The sequence below is a fragment of the Ranitomeya imitator genome, chromosome 3 (assembly GCF_032444005.1).
Source record: "Ranitomeya imitator isolate aRanImi1 chromosome 3, aRanImi1.pri, whole genome shotgun sequence".
Taxonomy (NCBI): Eukaryota; Metazoa; Chordata; class Amphibia; order Anura; family Dendrobatidae; genus Ranitomeya; species Ranitomeya imitator.
Window position 1 is genome coordinate 283,802,632 of NC_091284.1, and position 20,562 is coordinate 283,823,193.

Genomic DNA, 20,562 nt, shown 5'->3' on the forward strand with positions numbered 1-20,562 from the left:
CTGCTGCCCGTGTACCCCTGGAACCAATTTAAAATTGCCTACAGCCATGTGTTATTATTTTAGGCCTTCGATGCCTGTCTGCGGTCACTCCTTCCACTAGGCCTCCACTGACCACACCACTGCTGCCCGTGTACCCCTGGAACCAATTTAAAATTGCCTACAGCCATGTGTTATTATTTTAGGCCTTCGATGCCTGTCTGCGGTCCATTCTTTCAACTACTACTACACTGACCAGGGCACTGCTGCCCGTGTACCCCTGGAACCAATTTAAAATTGCCTACAGCCATGTGTTATTATTTTAGGCCTTCGATGCCTGTCTGCGGTCCATTCTTTCAACTACTACTACACTGACCAGGGCACTGCTGCCCGTGTACCCCTGGAACCAATTTAAAATTGCCTACAGCCATGTGTTATTATTTTAGGCCTTCGATGCCTGTCTGCGGTCACTCCTTCCACTATGCCTCCACTGACCACACCACTGCTGCCCGTGTACCCCTGGAACCAATTTAAAATTGCCTACAGCCAGCCCAATTTTTTTATTTTAGGCCTTCGATGCCTGTCTGCGGTCCATTCTTTCAACTACTACTACACTGACCAGGTCACTGCTGCCCGTGTACCCCTGGAACCAATTTAAAATTGCCTACAGCCATGTGTTATTATTTTAGGCCTTCGATGCCTGTCTGCGGTCACTCCTTCCACTAGGCCTCCACTGACCACACCACTGCTGCCCGTGTACCCCTGGAACCAATTTAAAATTGCCTACAGCCAGCCCAATTTTTTTTTTTTAGGCCTTCGATGCCTGTCTGCGGTCCATTCTTTCAACTACTACTACACTGACCAGGTCACTGCTGCCCGTGTACCCCTGGAACCAATTTAAAATTGCCTACAGCCATGTGTTATTGTTTTAGGCCTTCGATGCCTGTCTGCGGTCACTCCGTCCACTAGGCCTCCACTGACCACACCACTGCTGCCCGTTTACCCCTGGAACCAATTTAAAATTGCCTACAGCCATGTGTTATTATTTTAGCCCTTCGATGCCTGTCTGCGGTCACTCCTTCCACTAGGCCTCCACTGACCACACCACTGCTGTCCGTGTACCCCTGGAACCAATTTAAATTTGCCTACAGCCATGTGTTATTATTTTAGGCCTTCGATGCCTGTCTGCGGTCCATTCTTTCAACTACTACTACACTGACCAGGGCACTGCTGCCCGTGTACCCCTGGAACCAATTTAAAATTGACTACAGCCATGTGTTATTATTTTAGGCCTTCGATGCCTGTCTGCGGTCACTCCTTCCACTATGCCTCCACTGACCACACCACTGCTGCCCGTGTACCCCTGGAACCAATTTAAAATTGCCTACAGCCAGCCCAATTTTTTTATTTTAGGCCTTCGATGCCTGTCTGCGGTCCATTCTTTCAACTACTACTACACTGACCAGGTCACTGCTGCCCGTGTACCCCTGGAACCAATTTAAAATTGCCTACAGCCATGTGTTATTATTTTAGGCCTTCGATGCCTGTCTGCGGTCACTCCTTCCACTAGGCCTCCACTGACCACACCACTGCTGCCCGTGTACCCCTGGAACCAATTTAAAATTGCCTACAGCCAGCCCAATTTTTTTTTTTTAGGCCTTCGATGCCTGTCTGCGGTCCATTCTTTCAACTACTACTACACTGACCAGGTCACTGCTGCCCGTGTACCCCTGGAACCAATTTAAAATTGCCTACAGCCATGTGTTATTGTTTTAGGCCTTCGATGCCTGTCTGCGGTCACTCCGTCCACTAGGCCTCCACTGACCACACCACTGCTGCCCGTGTACCCCTGGAACCAATTTAAAATTGCCTACAGCCATGTGTTATTATTTTAGCCCTTCGATGCCTGTCTGCGGTCACTCCTTCCACTAGGCCTCCACTGACCACACCACTGCTGCCCGTGTACCCCTGGAACCAATTTAAAATTGCCTACAGCCAGCCCAATTTTTTTATTTTAGGCCTTCGATGCCTGTCTGCGGTCCATTCTTTCAACTACTACTACACTGACCAGGTCACTGCTGCCCGTGTACCCCTGGAACCAATTTAAAATTGCCTACAGCCATGTGTTATTATTTTAGGCCTTCGATGCCTGTCTGCGGTCACTCCTTCCACTAGGCCTCCACTGACCACACCACTGCTGCCCGTGTACCCCTGGAACCAATTTAAAATTGCCTACAGCCAGCCCAATTTTTTTATTTTAGGCCTTCGATGCCTGTCTGCGGTCCATTCTTTCAACTACTACTACACTGACCAGGTCACTGCTGCCCGTGTACCCCTGGAACCAATTTAAAATTGCCTACAGCCATGTGTTATTATTTTAGGCCTTCGATGCCTGTCTGCGGTCACTCCTTCCACTAGGCCTCCACTGACCACACCACTGCTGCCCGTGTACCCCTGGAACCAATTTAAAATTGCCTACAGCCATGTGTTATTATTTTAGGCCTTCGATGCCTGTCTGCGGTCACTCCTTCCACTAGGCCTCCACTGACCACACCACTGCTGCCCGTGTACCCCTGGAACCAATTTAAAATTGCCTACAGCCAGCCCAATTTTTTTATTTTAGGCCTTCGATGCCTGTCTGCGGTCCATTCTTTCAACTACTACTACACTGACCACGGCACTGCTGCCCGTGTACCCCTGGAACCAATTTAAAATTGCCTACAGCCATGTGTTATTATTTTAGGCCTTCGATGCCTGTCTGCGGTCACTCCTTCCACTAGGCCTCCACTGACCACATCACTGCTGCCCGTGTACCCCTGGAACCAATTTAAAATTGCCTACAGCCATGTGTTATTATTTTAGGCCTTCGATGCCTGTCTGCGGGCACTCCTTCCACTAGGCCTCCACTGACCACACCACTGCTGCCCGTGTACCCCTGGAACCAATTTAAAATTGCCTACAGCCAGCCCAATTTTTTTATTTTAGGCCTTCGATGCCTGTCTGCGGTCCATTCTTTCAACTACTACTACACTGACCAGGTCACTGCTGCCCGTGTACCCCTGGAACCAATTTAAAATTGCCTACAGCCATGTGTTATTATTTTAGGCCTTCGATGCCTGTCTGCGGTCACTCCTTCCACTAGGCCTCCACTGACCACACCACTGCTGCCCGTGTACCCCTGGAACCAATTTAAAATTGCCTACAGCCATGTGTTATTATTTTAGGCCTTCGATGCCTGTCTGCGGTCACTCCTTCCACTAGGCCTCCACTGACCACACCACTGCTGCCCGTGTACCCCTGGAACCAATTTAAAATTGCCTACAGCCAGCCCAATTTTTTTTTTTTAGGCCTTCGATGCCTGTCTGCGGTCCATTCTTTCAACTACTACTACACTGACCAGGTCACTGCTGCCCGTGTACCCCTGGAACCAATTTAAAATTGCCTACAGCCATGTGTTATTGTTTTAGGCCTTCGATGCCTGTCTGCGGTCACTCCGTCCACTAGGCCTCCACTGACCACACCACTGCTGCCCGTGTACCCCTGGAACCAATTTAAAATTGCCTACAGCCATGTGTTATTATTTTAGCCCTTCGATGCCTGTCTGCGGTCACTCCTTCCACTAGGCCTCCACTGACCACACCACTGCTGCCCGTGTACCCCTGGAACCAATTTAAAATTGCCTACAGCCAGCCCAATTTTTTTATTTTAGGCCTTCGATGCCTGTCTGCGGTCCATTCTTTCAACTACTACTACACTGACCAGGTCACTGCTGCCCGTGTACCCCTGGAACCAATTTAAAATTGCCTACAGCCATGTGTTATTATTTAAGGCCTTCGATGCCTGTCTGCGGTCACTCCTTCCACTAGGCCTCCACTGACCACACCACTGCTGCCCGTGTACCCCTGGAACCAATTTAAAATTGCCTACAGCCATGTGTTATTATTTTAGGCCTTCGATGCCTGTCTGCGGTCACTCCTTCCACTAGGCCTCCACTGACCACACCACTGCTGCCCGTGTACCCCTGGAACCAATTTAAAATTGCCTACAGCCAGCCCAATTTTTTTATTTTAGGCCTTCGATGCCTGTCTGCGGTCCATTCTTTCAACTACTACTACACTGACCACGGCACTGCTGCCCGTGTACCCCTGGAACCAATTTAAAATTGCCTACAGCCATGTGTTATTATTTTAGGCCTTCGATGCCTGTCTGCGGTCACTCCTTCCACTAGGCCTCCACTGACCACATCACTGCTGCCCGTGTACCCCTGGAACCAATTTAAAATTGCCTACAGCCATGTGTTATTATTTTAGGCCTTCGATGCCTGTCTGCGGGCACTCCTTCCACTAGGCCTCCACTGACCACACCACTGCTGCCCGTGTACCCCTGGAACCAATTTAAAATTGCCTACAGCCAGCCCAATTTTTTTATTTTAGGCCTTCGATGCCTGTCTGCGGTCCATTCTTTCAACTACTACTACACTGACCAGGTCACTGCTGCCCGTGTACCCCTGGAACCAATTTAAAATTGCCTACAGCCATGTGTTATTATTTTAGGCCTTCGATGCCTGTCTGCGGTCACTCCTTCCACTAGGCCTCCACTGACCACACCACTGCTGCCCGTGTACCCCTGGAACCAATTTAAAATTGCCTACAGCCATGTGTTATTATTTTAGGCCTTCGATGCCTGTCTGCGGTCACTCCTTCCACTAGGCCTCCACTGACCACACCACTGCTGCCCGTGTACCCCTGGAACCAATTTAAAATTGCCTACAGCCAGCCCAATTTTTTTATTTTAGGCCTTCGATGCCTGTCTGCGGTCCATTCTTTCAACTACTACTACACTGACCAGGGCACTGCTGCCCGTGTACCCCTGGAACCAACATCAGAAAATATAAAAATAAGTATTTTGCTTACAAAAAAGAAAATACTGGAGAGATATCAAATGCAGACATTTTAACATTAAAAACAAACACACAACTAAAATCTGGTACAGTACTAAAAATGGCCACCAGCTACAATTACTTTCTCCTGCAAGTAGTTAACTGAAAGGTTTTTTAAATTGAAAACACAGATATGGCATCCACCGAGTGTTGTCCTGTCGCGTCTTCTTTATATTATTGCCGAGAAGATGCAAAACAATTAAAATAATAAAATCATTAATTACCAAAATAATAGAGAAAGTCAAAACCACATTGCAAATAAACATTCATTCCAAATAAAGAAGCAGGGCGCGTCCGAGGGTGAGTATATACCTAATAAGAATATAATCACCCTCGGACGCGCAATGCTTATTTCCAACAGCCTTCCTTCCTAAGAATCAGCCCTTCCGTGGTGTAGAGAGACGTTGTGTTACACTCCAAGGTGTTCCCCAGGTTGCCTTTCCTGAGCTTCGATCTTCCGGCTCTCGTTTAGTAGTTGTTGGAAACTACGCTGCATTAGGCCTTCAAATTGGGTATGGGGTGTAGAGAGATGGTGTGTTCCACTCCAAGGTGTTCCCCAGGTTGCCTTTCCTGAGCTTCGATCTTCCGGCTCTCGTTTAGTAGTTCTTGGAAACTACACTGCATTAGGCCTTCAAATTGGGTATGGGGTGTAGAGAGAGGGTGTGTTACACTCCAAGGTGTTCCCCAGGTTGCCTTTCCTGAGCTTCGATCTTCATGCTCTCGTTTAGTAGTTGTCGGAAACTACGCTGCATTAGGCCTTCAAATTGGGTATGGGGTGTAGAGAGAGGGTTTGTTACACTCCAAGGTGTTCCCCAGGTTGCCTTTCCTGAGCTTCGATCTTCCGGCTCTCGTTTAGTAGTTGTTGGAAACTACGCTGCATTAGGCCTTCAAATTGGGTATGGGGTGTAGAGAGAGGGTGTGTTACACTCCAAGGTGTTCCCCAGGTTGCCTATCCTGAGCTTCGATCTTCCGGCTCTCGTTTAGTAGTTCTTGGAAACTACACTGCATTAGGCCTTCAAATTGGGTATGGGGTGTAGAGAGAGGGTGTGTTACACTCCAAGGTGTTCCCCAGGTTGCCTTTCCTGAGCTTCGATATTCCGACTCTCGTTTAGTAGTTGTTGGAAACTACACTGCATTAGGCCTACAAATTTGGTATGGGGGAAACATTGGCGCATCTGCAGTCCCTCCTTCCTCTAGGCCTCCACTGACCTGTCTACTGCTGCCCGTGTTCCCCTGGAACCAATTTTAAATTGCCTACAGCCAGCCCAATTTATTATGTTAGGGCTTCGAAGCCTGTCTGCGGTCCCTCCTTCCACTAGGCCTCCACTGACCTGTCTACTGCTGCCCGTGTACCCCTTGAACCAACATCATAAAATAAAAAAAAAGTATTTTGCTTATAAAAAAGAAAATACTGGTGAGATATCAAATGCAGACATTTTAACATTAAAAACAAACACACAACTAAAATCTGGTACAATACTAAAAATGGCCACCAGCTACAATTACTTTCTCCTGCAAGTAGTTAACTGAAAGGTTTTTTAAATTGAAAACACACATATGGCATCCACCGAGTGTTGTCCTGTCGCGTCTTCTTTATATTATTGCCGAGAAGATGCAAAACAATGAAAATAATAAAATCATTAATTACCAAAATAATAGAGAAAGTCAACACCACATTGCAAATAAACATTCATTCCAAATAAAGAAGCAGGGCGCGTCCGAGGGTGAGTATATACCTAATAAGAATATAATCACCCTCGGACGCGCAATGCTTATTTCCAACAGCCTTCCTTCCTAAGAATCAGCCCTTCCGTGGTGTAGAGAGACGTTGTGTTACACTCCAAGGTGTTCCCCAGGTTGCCTTTCCTGAGCTTCGATCTTCCGGCTCTCGTTTAGTAGTTGTTGGAAACTACGCTGCATTAGGCCTTCAAATTGGGTATGGGGTGTAGAGAGATGGTGTGTTCCACTCCAAGGTGTTCCCCAGGTTGCCTTTCCTGAGCTTCGATCTTCCGGCTCTCGTTTAGTAGTTCTTGGAAACTACACTGCATTAGGCCTTCAAATTGGGTATGGGGTGTAGAGAGAGGGTGTGTTACACTCCAAGGTGTTCCCCAGGTTGCCTTTCCTGAGCTTCGATCTTCATGCTCTCGTTTAGTAGTTGTCGGAAACTACGCTGCATTAGGCCTACAAATTGGGTATGGGGTGTAGAGAGAGGGTTTGTTACACTCCAAGGTGTTCCCCAGGTTGCTTTTCCTGAGCTTCGATCTTCCGGCTCTCGTTTAGTAGTTGTTGGAAACTACGCTGCATTAGGCCTTCAAATTGGGTATGGGGTGTAGCGAGAGGGTGTGTTACACTCCAAGGTGTTCCCCAGGTTGCCTTTCCTGAGCTTCGATCTTCCGGCTCTCGTTTAGTAGTTCTTGGAAACTACACTGCATTAGGCCTTCAAATTGGGTATGGGGTGTAGAGAGAGGGTGTGTTACACTCCAAGGTGTTCCCCAGGTTGCCTTTCCTGAGCTTCGATCTTCCGGCTCTCGTTTAGTAGTTCTTGGAAACTATACTGCATTAGGCCTACAAATTGGGTATGGGGTGGAGAGAGATGGTGTGTTACACTCCAAGGTGTTCCCCAGGTTTCCTTGCCATTGCTTCGGTCTTCCGACTCTCGTTTAGTAGTTGTAGAAAAGTACACTGCATTAGGCCTACAAAATGGGTATGGGGTGGAGAGAGATGGTGTGTTACACTCCAAGGTGTTCCCCAGGTTGCCTTTCCTGAGCTTCTATCTTCAGGCTCTCATTAAATTGTGGTTAAATGGAACAACTGCATTTGGCGTACTAGTTGGTTTGGGGCCTACTATCGGTGTCTGCCACTCCTTGCTGTTCTCCTGGTTTCCTGTCCTGAAATTCCATTTTCAGGCTCTCGTTAAGTAGTTGTTAATGTTAGACTGCATTTGGCCTACTAGTTGGGTTGGGGCCTACTATCGGTGTCTGCCACTCCTTGCTGTTCTCCTCCACTGAACAAAGCTGTGCCGTCTGTTTACTACGGTTGCCAATTTTGAACTGCATTTCGACTACTTACTGATTTGGCCCTACTCTCTGTGTCAGCCTCTCATTCCAGTTGTCCTCCACTGCAATGCCCCCTGGTTATTCCTGTGTTACCAATTTTGAACTGCATTTAGCCCACTTTATTCTTTGGGCCTATATCTGTGTTTCCACTTCATCGTGCCCATTGCCCAGCCAGTGATAGATGAGTCTGCTGGTACATTGACCCATAACGCAACATTCCCCGTGCATGCTACACAACAACATTGTGACCCTGCTGAAAGTCAGGTTGCTCTTCCCGCATACCATACCACCTTACACGGGGACAAAGAGGAAGGTGCAGATGAAAGTGCAGGTTCCTTCATCAGGTGGGGGGAGGAATACTAGTTGGCGACGTCACTGGCACAGGGCCTCTCATAGTACGCAAAAGTGTTGCTGCCGGTGGGAGGCGCCCCCGCCGTGCAAACACACCGCTGTACTTTGAGGGGCCCTGTGCCAGTGCCAATGCCAACAAGTGGGCCCCCCTGCTTGCTCAGGATCACAGCACTTGCAAAGTTGAAATACTTACCTCTCCCTGCTCCACTGCCGTGACGTGGTCCAGATTTCCTGGGCCCACTAATTACTTGAACCAGCCCTACCCCACACAACTTTAGCCAAATGACCCCCAATTTCAAATGCCTTCCAATTATTATAAGGTAAATTACGCTTGACAAGCTTCATTAAGAAGAATGGATGGTTTTGACATTAAAATGGGCACTCTAGGTGTTTTCCTGGCCCCCACTCACTGCCGACTATGCTGCCCCATTGACTTGCATTGGGTTTCGTGTTTCGGTCGATCCCGACTTTACGTCATAATCGGCCGATTTCACTCGACCCGACTTTTGAGATAGTCGGGTTTCGCGAAACCCGGCTCGACTCTAAAAAGGTCAAGGTCGCTCAACTCTAGCAGTGATCTGAAATGCTGATTGCAATTGAAAATCATGCCTTAGAATGAAAAGGCCTAGAGATGTAGATTACAATGGTGGAAAGAAGAGGAGTCACTGAAGCAGCAAACAGCAGAAAGGCTGGACAGATGAGCTGTGAGACAGATGTAAGGTGAGTGTATTTTGTTTTTGTATTTTACATCTTACTCCTATTATGCTCTGTTGCCTAGAAAGACTCTAAAGCATAATATGGGACATTTAATTGGCAATGAATAGCTGCGCTGTTAATTACCAGGCAAATCAGCATGACCTAACAAATTACAATTTTGTTGGATTCGCTCATCTCTAGTATTTTAGTGCAATTGTTCTGTTTTTAAATGTATGCATGCCACTAGGGTCCCTTAGGTTACAGAGATTTTGCATTATCACTAACAGACATCAATTACTAGACAGCGCAAGTTTGGGAGTATCACTAATTTGAAAATGAAAGGCAGTGATTGAGTTGAGTTCTGACTAGTGTTGAGCGATACCGTCCGATACTTGAAAGTATCGGTATCGGATAGTATCGGCTGATACCCGAAAAATATCGGATATCGCCGATACCGATATCCGATACCAATACAAGTCAATGGGACACCAAGTATCGGAAGGTATCCTGATGGTTCCCAGGGTCTGAAGGAGAGGAAACTCTCCTTCAGGCCCTGGGATCCATATTAATGTGTAAAATAAAGAATTAAAATAAAAAATATTGATATATTCACCTCTCCGGCGGCCCCTGGACATCATGCTGGTAAGCGGCAGGTTTCTTTGTTTAAAATGAGCGCGTTTAGGACCTGCGAATGACGTCGCAGCTTCTGATTGGTCGTGTGCCGCTCATGTGACCGCCACGCGACAAATCAGAAGCCGTGATGTCATTCGCAGGTCCTAAATTCCTAGAATTAGGAGTTTAGTGAATGAGAATGACGTCGCGGCTTCTGATTGGTCGCGTGGCGGTCACATGAGCGGCACGCGACCAATCAGAAGCCGCGACGTCATTCGCAGGTCCTAAACGCGCTCATTTTAAACAAAGAAGCCTGCCGGTTACCAGCGTGATGTCCAGGGGCCGCCGGAGAGGTGAATATATCAATATTTTTTATTTTAATTCTTTATTTTACACATCCCTATGGATCCGATACCGATACCCGATACCACAAAAGTATCGGATCTCGGTATCGGAATTCCGATACCGCAAGTATCGGCCGATATCCGATACTTGCGGTATCGGAATGCTCAACACTAGTTCTGACCCATGTGTAATAAAAGATAATGATATGGAAATTAAATCTGCGTGTGGACTGTATGGTCATAATATAGAATTAGAGGAATTGCAAAGATCCAATCCTGTATAAATAATGTCTTTAGGCTGTCAAGACTAGAGATTAGCGAACCCTTGGTTCGGCTTTGGTGGGTTCGGCAAATATTTAAAAAAGGTTCGGTTCAGGCACTAGAACAGTACTCAACAGTACTTGAGCTTGAACCTGAACCCAGATCCCATTCACTTGAATAGGGGTGGTCAGAACATCCAGTGCTTGCCACGCTGTCTGGTGCATAACTGCGCACCAAGCACAGCCTCTGATTGGCGGTAAATTAATTACCGCTGTCATAGGGCTGTGGTTCCCAGACTGTCAAATGACAGAGTGAGCTCACAGCTGTGATCTGAGATAAAAAGTTTACCTCCAGTCACTAGCATCTGCTGATGGGACTACTACTCCCATCAGCCAATGCCTGCTGCTGCTAATAACAACAAGAGTAGGTGCGGCTGATAGGAGAATTCATCAGCCGCCACATGCGCTCTAAATAAATAATTATAAATAAGTGTAGTTCTCCTGTATTTTTGATAACTAGCCAGGCAAAACTGACTGGGCTGCAACACTCAGTTATCCGCATTAGCAGGGTTATCAAGAATAGAGGGGTCCCCATGCCATTTTTTTTAAATTATTTAAATAAATAATTTTTAAAAATGGTGTGGGACCCCCTTCACATTTGAAAACCAATCAAGCTAAAGCAGACAGCTGGGGGCTAGTATTCTCGGGCCGGTAAGGGGCCATGGATATTCCCCCCAGCTTAAAAATAGCAGCCCGCAGCCACCCAGAAAAGTTGCATCTATTAGACAGCGCAAAAACCGCGGCTCTCTGACTGGCGGTAATGATTTACAGTACACTGGGTCACAGTTACAGCTGCAAGGTCACGATAACTAACGATCTTAACAGCAGTAATGTTATCATCGATCAGAACCGCCAGTAAGATCACAGCCTTGGTAGAAACTCTATCTTTTACTTAATTTTGCAAAAAATGCTTGGGAATCTGAGTATGAATCTGAATGTGCAAAGTTCGTGCCGACTTTAAGATTGGCAAACGTTTTTCTAACAAGTTCTGTCATCTATAGTCAAGAAGTAATAAGTTGACTTTGGGTATGACTTTATGACTTTCCACAGTTTGCTTGCAGTCTGTATTCCATGAACACATATTGAAGCTATATAAAATTAATATACAGTATTCCAATTGTTTTAAAGATTTCTGTTAGAATGCAAATAGTATTACTGCAAAGACGCAGAATATTTTGACTTTCAATAATAGAATCACTATCTGGAACATTATTTCTTAGTATGGAAAATGGCTAATAGTACTTCAAGTCTTGAGTTACATTTTTTACTCTGAGGTTCTTAAATTAATTGTTTAATTACAGCTCCCTTTTATAGCATCAATCCACTAAAAATGTCATCTAATTTCCAATGACAAAAAAAGACTTCCCAAATTGGTCACAGAGTCTTTGTGCCGCAATTTCTCAAATAACTGAATGGCACAATCCATCTTCTTTCTTTTCTTCAATGAATGTCATTGTCAATAAAATAAATCCATGTTATCGCTGGGGGAAGGGGTAATATGATGGACTGAAAATGGACGCCAATTCAAATGTGAAAAATTATACAAACAGGTCATTTTCAATTTGTACAATGTAATAATTTTTTTTAAAACAAATTTTTAATATGCTGAATAATGCAGCAGGGAAGTTGAATGCAATACTAGTAATACAAAAATCATCATAGTCAGTCTCAATTCAAGCTAAAGCATTCATTGAAGTAGCCTGTCGGATTTGATTGAGTGTGATATCTGTGACTGAGCCTAGGGATATAACTCAGAGAGAAAATTGCATATCATCTGCAGCCTGGCTTTAAATGAAGTGCAAATTTCACTTCAATTTCATGTGGCTGTCAGAGACACCCATAATGTCTAAGAAAAACAATTTACTTTCAAAGAAAATTAAGTAATGTTCTCAAAGTATGCAGCATTTTTATTATTATTTTTGCAATGCTAAACGAGCAGCTTTAAATCATGAGTCAGTTGCAGTTCTATTGAGGATTCAAGAGTTAATAGGAAAATAAATGGGCATATTAAAGGCATTTTTTTACAGAATTTTTGTATTCATGGCTTATTCTAAGAGTAGGCCACATATATCAGTTTAATGGGGTCTGGCTCCCCTCTCCTCCACAATCATGTGATTGAAGTGACTCTGGTACTCAAGTGATTGCCGTATTCCTTTTATCTCCAGCATCTTCAGAACATTGTGTGCCTTAACACTAGAACTACCGGAGGAGTCATTTTGACCCTTTTGCTATTTCTTTTTCCTATAATTTCTAAAATTTTAACAAATGAGTTCTGAGTTTTTGTGACTTTTATTTATTCATGGTAGTGTATATTTTAGGACACAAAAATGAATTGAAACTTTTTCAGGGGCCCGGATTTTACAATTTATACCTATAAGTACTGAAAGGGTCAATTTGACCCCATATATAAAAGTAGTAGTAGGCAAGTCTCCTAATAACAAATACATATTGGACTACTCTGATGAAGAATGGTGACATCACTCTTACAGTTTACCAAGGTAAGCCAAATAAGAATGTCATTTTGCTCAGTAGTTTTCACCCAGATGTAGCAGTTGGAAACGACAAGAAAAAAAAACCGGAAACGGTACAATTTTACAATAAAACAAAGGTTGGATTGGACACACTAGACCAGATGGCTCGAAAGTACACCACAAAATCTGGAAGCCACCGATGGCCTGTTCAGGTGTTTTGTAATGTACTTGATTTAGCAGCTATAAACACAACTATACTCTATAAAACAGCAACTGGGAGTAAAATTAGCAAACGGAGATCATTCTTCAGCTTCTTGCTATGACCATGTAAAGGGAAAATGTGTGCTGTACGTGATCTTAACACTGTTCCTACTAAGTTAAAATAAATGTACCTTAATTTGTTGGCAACAAAAAAGTTATTTTTACTCCAGAGTCAGTAATTTTGAATGGGGGTCAAAATGACCCCTAATGGTAGTTATAGGTATTATGACACCTGCGGTAGTTCTAGTGTTAAATACAAGGCCCCATTGAGAGGGCAGGATAGCTGCTATGGAAGCTAGAATGGGACTGGACAGCTCAGCAAGATGATTCTCTTATACATTATAGATTAATAAGCCAACCAAGACTGATTTTTATCTACTAGAAATGGACAATGACGTTTTACAGCAAGCACAGATCTTCAAAACTCCAGGAATTGATACAGAAAGTATATTGGAAAGTTAAGCGTTTCATTTTGCAAAGAAGTCTTTATTTTCCGAAATTGCAATAGTTCTTTAACCTATGTTTACCTTAAAGGGGTTAACTGGTCAAAATTGATAAGTTTGCAGTCCCTCTGTGTCATCTCAGACTTATGAATCCCCCAGCGCATGCAGTGTTTGCTGCTAGGAATTGCTGGTTTCTGAGCTGGGACTGCCGGATAGGTATGTATTATGTATTCTCCTGGCAAGGGCCAAAGTATTGTAGAGGGCAAGGTCAACCCCTATGTAGTGACGTGGCCCTCCAGTGTGCGTGGCCTCGCTCTATACACTTGTAGAGAGTGAGGTCATGTCACATCTAGTGACGTGGCCATCTAGTGGGCATGGCCTCGCTCTATACAAATGTCTGGAGCGAGGCCGGACTCACGAGATGGGCCTTGACCGGGAGTATGCATAACACATATGTACCTGGTAGTCCCAGCTCAGAAACCGATGAATCCTCACAGCACACAATACGTCCGCTGGGGGGGATCCATAATTCTGCAGTCACACAGAGTGACTGCAGATTTATCCATTTGCCCCAGTCAACTCCTTTAAAAGATATTAATACTGGGTAGGTGACCCATAGCATCCATAACATTGTTTTAACCCCAAGTTCTCCACCATCATATTTAGGTCAGCCTAAAATTTCCATATGAAGATAGTTACAAAGAATTCTATAACATTGCAATTAAAAACACAAAATTTGAAATTATATTGTGTGTAACTTGTTTCTCATTTTATCTATTTATTTATTGCTACACAATATTGAAATTAATATAGCTGTCTCTGCTACACTACATTTGTTTTTCAGTTTCTAAATCGGTGACAAACTAAATCTCTGATCTTACAGAAATAGCTATGTACAACACTGTGCAATATGGTGACCCCAGCTGTCTGTGCAATACTCTTCATATTTCTCAATTTCTGAGTTCAGAAGATCAATTTCTTGTGAATCTCTGAAGCTGTGATGAAACAAAAATCTTATGTGTTGCCTAATTTTGAATTATTTTGCTGATATTTACTGTGCAAAGACTTCTAATTAAACTAGCCTCACCTTCTCTACAAATAGTCTGAAATTTTATCAGTTCCAAAAACAGTGAATGGAGGGTTGTAGGCGTGCTCACTCGTTTCCATGTCTACAACATTCACATAGAGCAATTGGAAAGTGTTAATTTATTATCATAGCTAGTGGGGGTACCAGGGATTGGATATTCAGTAATCATATATATATATATATATATATATATATATATATATATATACAGTGGCTTACGAAACTACTCCCCCCCTGATATTTTTCACATTTTGCTACCTCACAAAATTGAATTTCACAGGTTTTTTTAGGGTTTGCATCAGGTCATGTAAAGAACATGTCTACAACTGTTAACATATGGTTTTCTTTTCATTGTGAAGCAAACAGCAAATAGGACAAAATTAATGGGCTGTCCAGGTCACAGCTGTGGGAGGAAATCTCAGCCATTTTGTTGTAGCCTGCAGCGTTTGCTGTGGGCTTCATTTTCCCCTGTTATCGCACACACTGTTCAGTGGGTGCAATGACAGGAGCTGCCATGGAGAGAAAGTGCAGGGTAGAGGAGGTGCCAGGTGAGGGGACTATCTGGGGTGGCTAACAGTGATCTCAGCCTGTCAATATTACATTACAGGCTGCAGATCAGGTAAGTGCAAGTGTTTTTTTTCTATGGATTGAATATATGGGCACATATTCCAGGATGGAGGGGCCATATGCCAGGATGGGGACATATATAACAGAATAAGGGTCATATATACCAGGATGGAGGGGCCATATACCAGGATGGGCCATTTACCTTGATGGTGGCCATATTCCAGGAAGGGGGCCATACACCTGGGTGGAGGGACATATCCTAGGATAGGGACCATGTGCCAGAATGAGGTCATTAAGCACGATGGGGGCCATATGAGGAACATATACCAGGATTGGGGGCATATATCTGGATGGGGGCCAAATACCAGGATGGGGCCATATACCAGGATAGGGGCCATATGTCAGGATGGGGCCATATGCCAGGATAGAGAGACAAATGCAAGGATGAAGGCCATATACCAAGATGAGGCCATATGCCAGGATGGGGACCATATAGCAGGATGCACTATATGGTTCACATTATACTGTGGGTACTTTATAAGGCCATTATTCTGTGGAGCACTATGTGAGGCACATTATAGTGTAGAGTAATATATGGGGCCATTATACTGTGGGACACATTATACTGTATGCAGCACTATATGAGGCCATTATACTGTAGGGCACTATATGGTGCCATATTACTGGGGGGCATCATAAGAGGCCATTTTGATCAAGAATATCCCTGTATTTCACAACATATAAACATTGAAAATAGGAACAGCACTTTTTCAATAGGTGGGTGCATGCCTCCCAGTCAAAACATCCAAGACTTGCCTCAATCCAGCCATAGGAAAAAATGCAGGCAGCACTCCATAGTTTAAAGGTGAAAAAATGTGGTGCTATTTCAAACCCACAGCATGTGGGTTTGAAATAAAGCCACATTTTTTCACCTTTAAACTATGGAGTGCTGCCTGCACTTTTTCTTATGTATTTCACACCATCCATCTTCCCTTCTATCCAGACCATTTTCCCTGTCCTTGCTGTCAAAAAACATCCCCACAGCCTGATGCTGCCATCACCATGTTTCACTGTGGGAATGGTGTTCTTGGGGTGATGAGCTGTATTGGTTTGGCATCAGACATAGTGTTTACCTTTGTGGGCAAAATTTTAAATTTTGGTCTTATCTGACTGCACCACCTTCCTCCATACATTTGGGGAGTCTCTCACATGTCTTTTGGCAAACGTAAAACGAGCCTTACAATTTTTGTGTGTAAGTAAAGGCTTTTTCTGCCCATTCTTCTGTAAGGACCACCTCTATGGGGTGTACTGCTTATTGTGGCCGTATGGACAGATCCTCCAGTATCTGCTTAAGAACTCTACAGCTCCTTCAGGGTTAACATTGGTTTCTGTGCTACCTCTCTGATTAATCCCCTCATAGCCTGGGCTGAGAGTTTTCATGAGCATCCCTCTCTTGGCAGGTTTGCTGTGGTACCATGTTCTTTCAATTTGATGATAATGGATCTGATGGTGCTTCGGGGCATCATCAGAGATTGGGATTTTTTTTATGTAAAAACAAACCCTGACTTGTAGTTCTTAACTTTGTCCCTGACTTGTTTGAAGATCTCCTCAATCAATGGTGGTGTTTGGCTAGTGGTGCCTCTTGCTTAGTGGTGTTGCAGCCTCTGTGGCCTTTCAGAAAAAGTGTGTATATACTGACAAACCATGTAACACTTAGAGAAAGGAAGTCCACCTGTGTGCAATCTAAGCTTGTGACTTATGAAGGTAATTGCTTGCACCAGAAATTCATGGGGACTTCATAGCAAAGAGGGGGTCAATACATATGCACTTGCAGCTTTTTAGCTATTTGGTCCCATAAATGTAATTTATGTCTATATTTTGCTCACTTCACTTCACCAACTTAGACTGCTGATGCATCACACATAAATCAGATAACAACAATATTTAATCACAGGTTGTAACAAAACAAAATAGGCAAACAGCCAATTGGTGAATACTTTTGCAAGCCACTTTATATATAGTTATATTCATTATGATAAATTACATTGTTTATTTAAAAGTTTTCAGTGCTGACATTGAAAGGTCTAATTGTTTGTCACTGAAACTTTTAAAGGCATTAAAAATCTTAGCAATCTTTTCAGGGAAGAATTAAATTATGGAGAACACTGAGAATTATTGTAGCAAAATTAGGAAAAGTCTCCAGTGGTAGGAGAACTGCTTATAGCTACAAAATATACATTTCAATAAAATAATTATTTAATGAAAATACGAAATTAATAATAATTTACATAATTAAACCACAATTTAGGAAATATAGCTAATTACATGGCAGTGAATAAACTCTAAAGAGGTTTAGATAGAACAAATATCTTTCTAGAGTTCTCTGTGCTTTACATGGACAACCTATTGCTTCAGTGGGCTTTTTGTAATGCTTCATTACATCAATGGTGGTGTTTTGAGGGACTTCCACCCTTTCAACCCTTGATGTGCGGTTCCCCTGCAGAAAATAGTCTATCTTAATGCATTCCTGCAGCAGAGCACACTGGGATCAGCTTATTTTCATAGGACTGTTCAGACAGGAAAACATTTCTAAGGTGGAAAACGTAATTAATAAAGCCATATTAAAAATCTACTACAGATAGTTAAAAACTGAGACTTTTCTTAGAGGCATCCATAAGTTAGCCTTCCTAGAATACAGTCAGGTAAAGAGATTGTCATTCTGAAAAAAAGTGCAACACCAAAGAAATCAACTGCAACACATTGGTATAAGTGCAATGTGTACAGTAGGTGTACATTCCCTCTGCGGCAATTAACAAACATAAGCTGGGTTAAAAACAAAATGAGGAAATGCCTTTCAGTAAATAAAGAATAAATAATATTAGTACATGTAAATAGCACAGAGTAATTAGTTGACACTGTACTGTTTTCATCAAAAAGCATATAAGCCATCACACTGTAACAAGGGGTACCAAGATGTGGCAAGGTGTAATTGATTCAAATTCTTTGTAAAAATCCCTGTGCTCATCTGATTCTGCTACTTTTTTCTGTTTTGTGCTGCTTTTGCTCCATTGCAGATATTTAGTGCGCACTATGTGAAATCTCTGCTTGTAGTACAACTAAATGTTTCTTTAGAGTTTCCTTAAAAAGCATGCACTTTTACACTTCACAGATGCTGACAATCACAGCTTAGCAGTCTAGCAGATTCAGAGTCTTCACTTGAGGCGTGCACTTTCACACCTCCCAGATACTGTCAACCAATTACAGCTTTACAGTGTATGAGACTGCTAGATAAGCTGCTGATTTGTGATTGGCAGCATTCGGGAGGTAGGTGTGAAAGTGCACAACCCCAGAAAAACTCTGAAGAAATGGCCAGTTAAACTACAAGCAGAGATTTCACATACTCTACTCCCAAAGCAATAAATGTTAATTCTCACTCTCCTTACTAGTGATGAGTGAGCATGCTCATCACTATTTGTTACTCACTTGAGCATCAGTGTGCTCGGGATACTTGTAACTTAGCAATTATTTTTTAATCTTCGAGTGTGAGCTTGAATCCCCCCTCTGCATGTTTGGAGATTTTTAGACAGCCAATGAACATGTGGGAATTGCCTGCCAGTCACTGTAATGCCGTAGCCATCTTGGTTGTGGCATTACTGTGATTGGCTGGCCACATAGCATCATCAGGTCTATGTAAGACCCGAGACACTGTGCCGATCACACTGTACCCCAGACACAGGCAGGGTAGGGAAAGATGCTAGAGAAAGAGGGAAAGCATTGTAGCTGGTAGTAGTTTGGGATTCAACTCAATTAATATTAATTTTAAGTACAGTAGCCCTTCTTAGGGCAAGTTATTATCAATAGCAATAATGCTGTTAGCAGCACTTAGGGAGAGACTGTGCTGAAGGGATAGTGTAGGGAGGATTGCATGTCCTTTATGCTGCAACCTGCAACTCATACCAATACTCCTTCTCAGAGCTAATAATATTTTTTTGCTCTTAATCCTGCAAATTGTATCTGTGTGTCATCAGTGTGACACATACCGGCAGATTGGAATCAGTAGTACTGTTCATGCTGTTCTCCAGTGCTGGCTGTTATGTATTGCTAATGACAGGTGTTATGAAGGCAATCCAGAAACACAGTGTGCTTAGCGATCAGAGCGCACACAGTGATCTGACAAATACCCAAAAATACAAGAACGAGCTCTGAGACGTGGAAACTCTGTAGACTGCACACCTGATCCTATCCTAAACACAACTAAAAGCGGCTGTGGATTGCGCCTAACAACTACCTAGGCAACTCGGCACAGCCTAAGAAACTAGCTAGCCTGAAGATAGAAAAATAGGCCTGACTTGCCCCAGAGAAATTCCCCAAAGGAAAAGGCAGCCCCCCACATATAATGACTGTGAGTAAGATGAAAAGACAAAACGTAGGGATGAAATAGATTCAGCAAAGTGGGGCCCGATATTCTAGGACAGAGCGAGGACAGTAAAGCGAACTTTGCAGTCTACAAAAAACCCTAAAGCAAAACCACGCAAAGGGGGCAAAAAAAACCCACCGTGCCGAACTAACGGCACGGCGGAACACCCTTTGCGTCTCAGAGCTTCCAGCAAAACAAAAGACAAGCTGGACAGAAAAAAAGCAACAAAAAAAAGCAAAAAGCACTTAGCTATACAGAGCAGCAGGTCACAGGAACAATCAGGAGAAGCTCAGATCCAACACTGAAACATTGACAAGGAGCAAGGATAGCAGCATCAGGCGGAGTTAAGTAATGAAGCAGTTAACGAGCTCACCAGAACACCTGAGGGAGAAAGCTCAGAAGCTGCAGTACCACTTGTGACCACAGGAGTGAATTCAGCCACAGAATTCACAACAGTACCCCCCCCTTGAGGAGGGGTCACCGAAGCCTCACCAGTCCGAAGACTCAACCTGTCCTGAAGAGAAACGAGGATGGAACCCAGAATTGCAAAAAAATGGAGAAACCAAGGTAGCCGAGCTGGCCCGATTATTAAGGGCGAACTCAGCCAACGGCAAAAAGGACACCCAATCATCCTGGTCTGCAGAAACAAAACATCTCAGATATGTTTCCAAGGTCTGATTGGTTCGTTCGGTCTGGCCATTAGTCTGAAGATGGAAAGCCGAGGAAAAGGATAGGTCAATGCCCATCCTACCACAAAAGGCTCGCCAAAACCTTGAAACAAACTGGGAACCTCTGTCAGAAACAATATTCTCAGGAATGCCATGCAACCGAACCACATGCTGAAAGAACAAAGGTACCAAATCAGAGGAGGAAGGCAATTTAGCCAAGGGCACCAGATGGACCATTTTAGAAAAGCGATCACAGACCACCCAAATGACTGACATCTTTTGAGAAACGGGAAGGTCAGAAATGAAATCCATCGAAATATGTGTCCAAGGCCTCTTTGGGACCGGCAAGGGCAA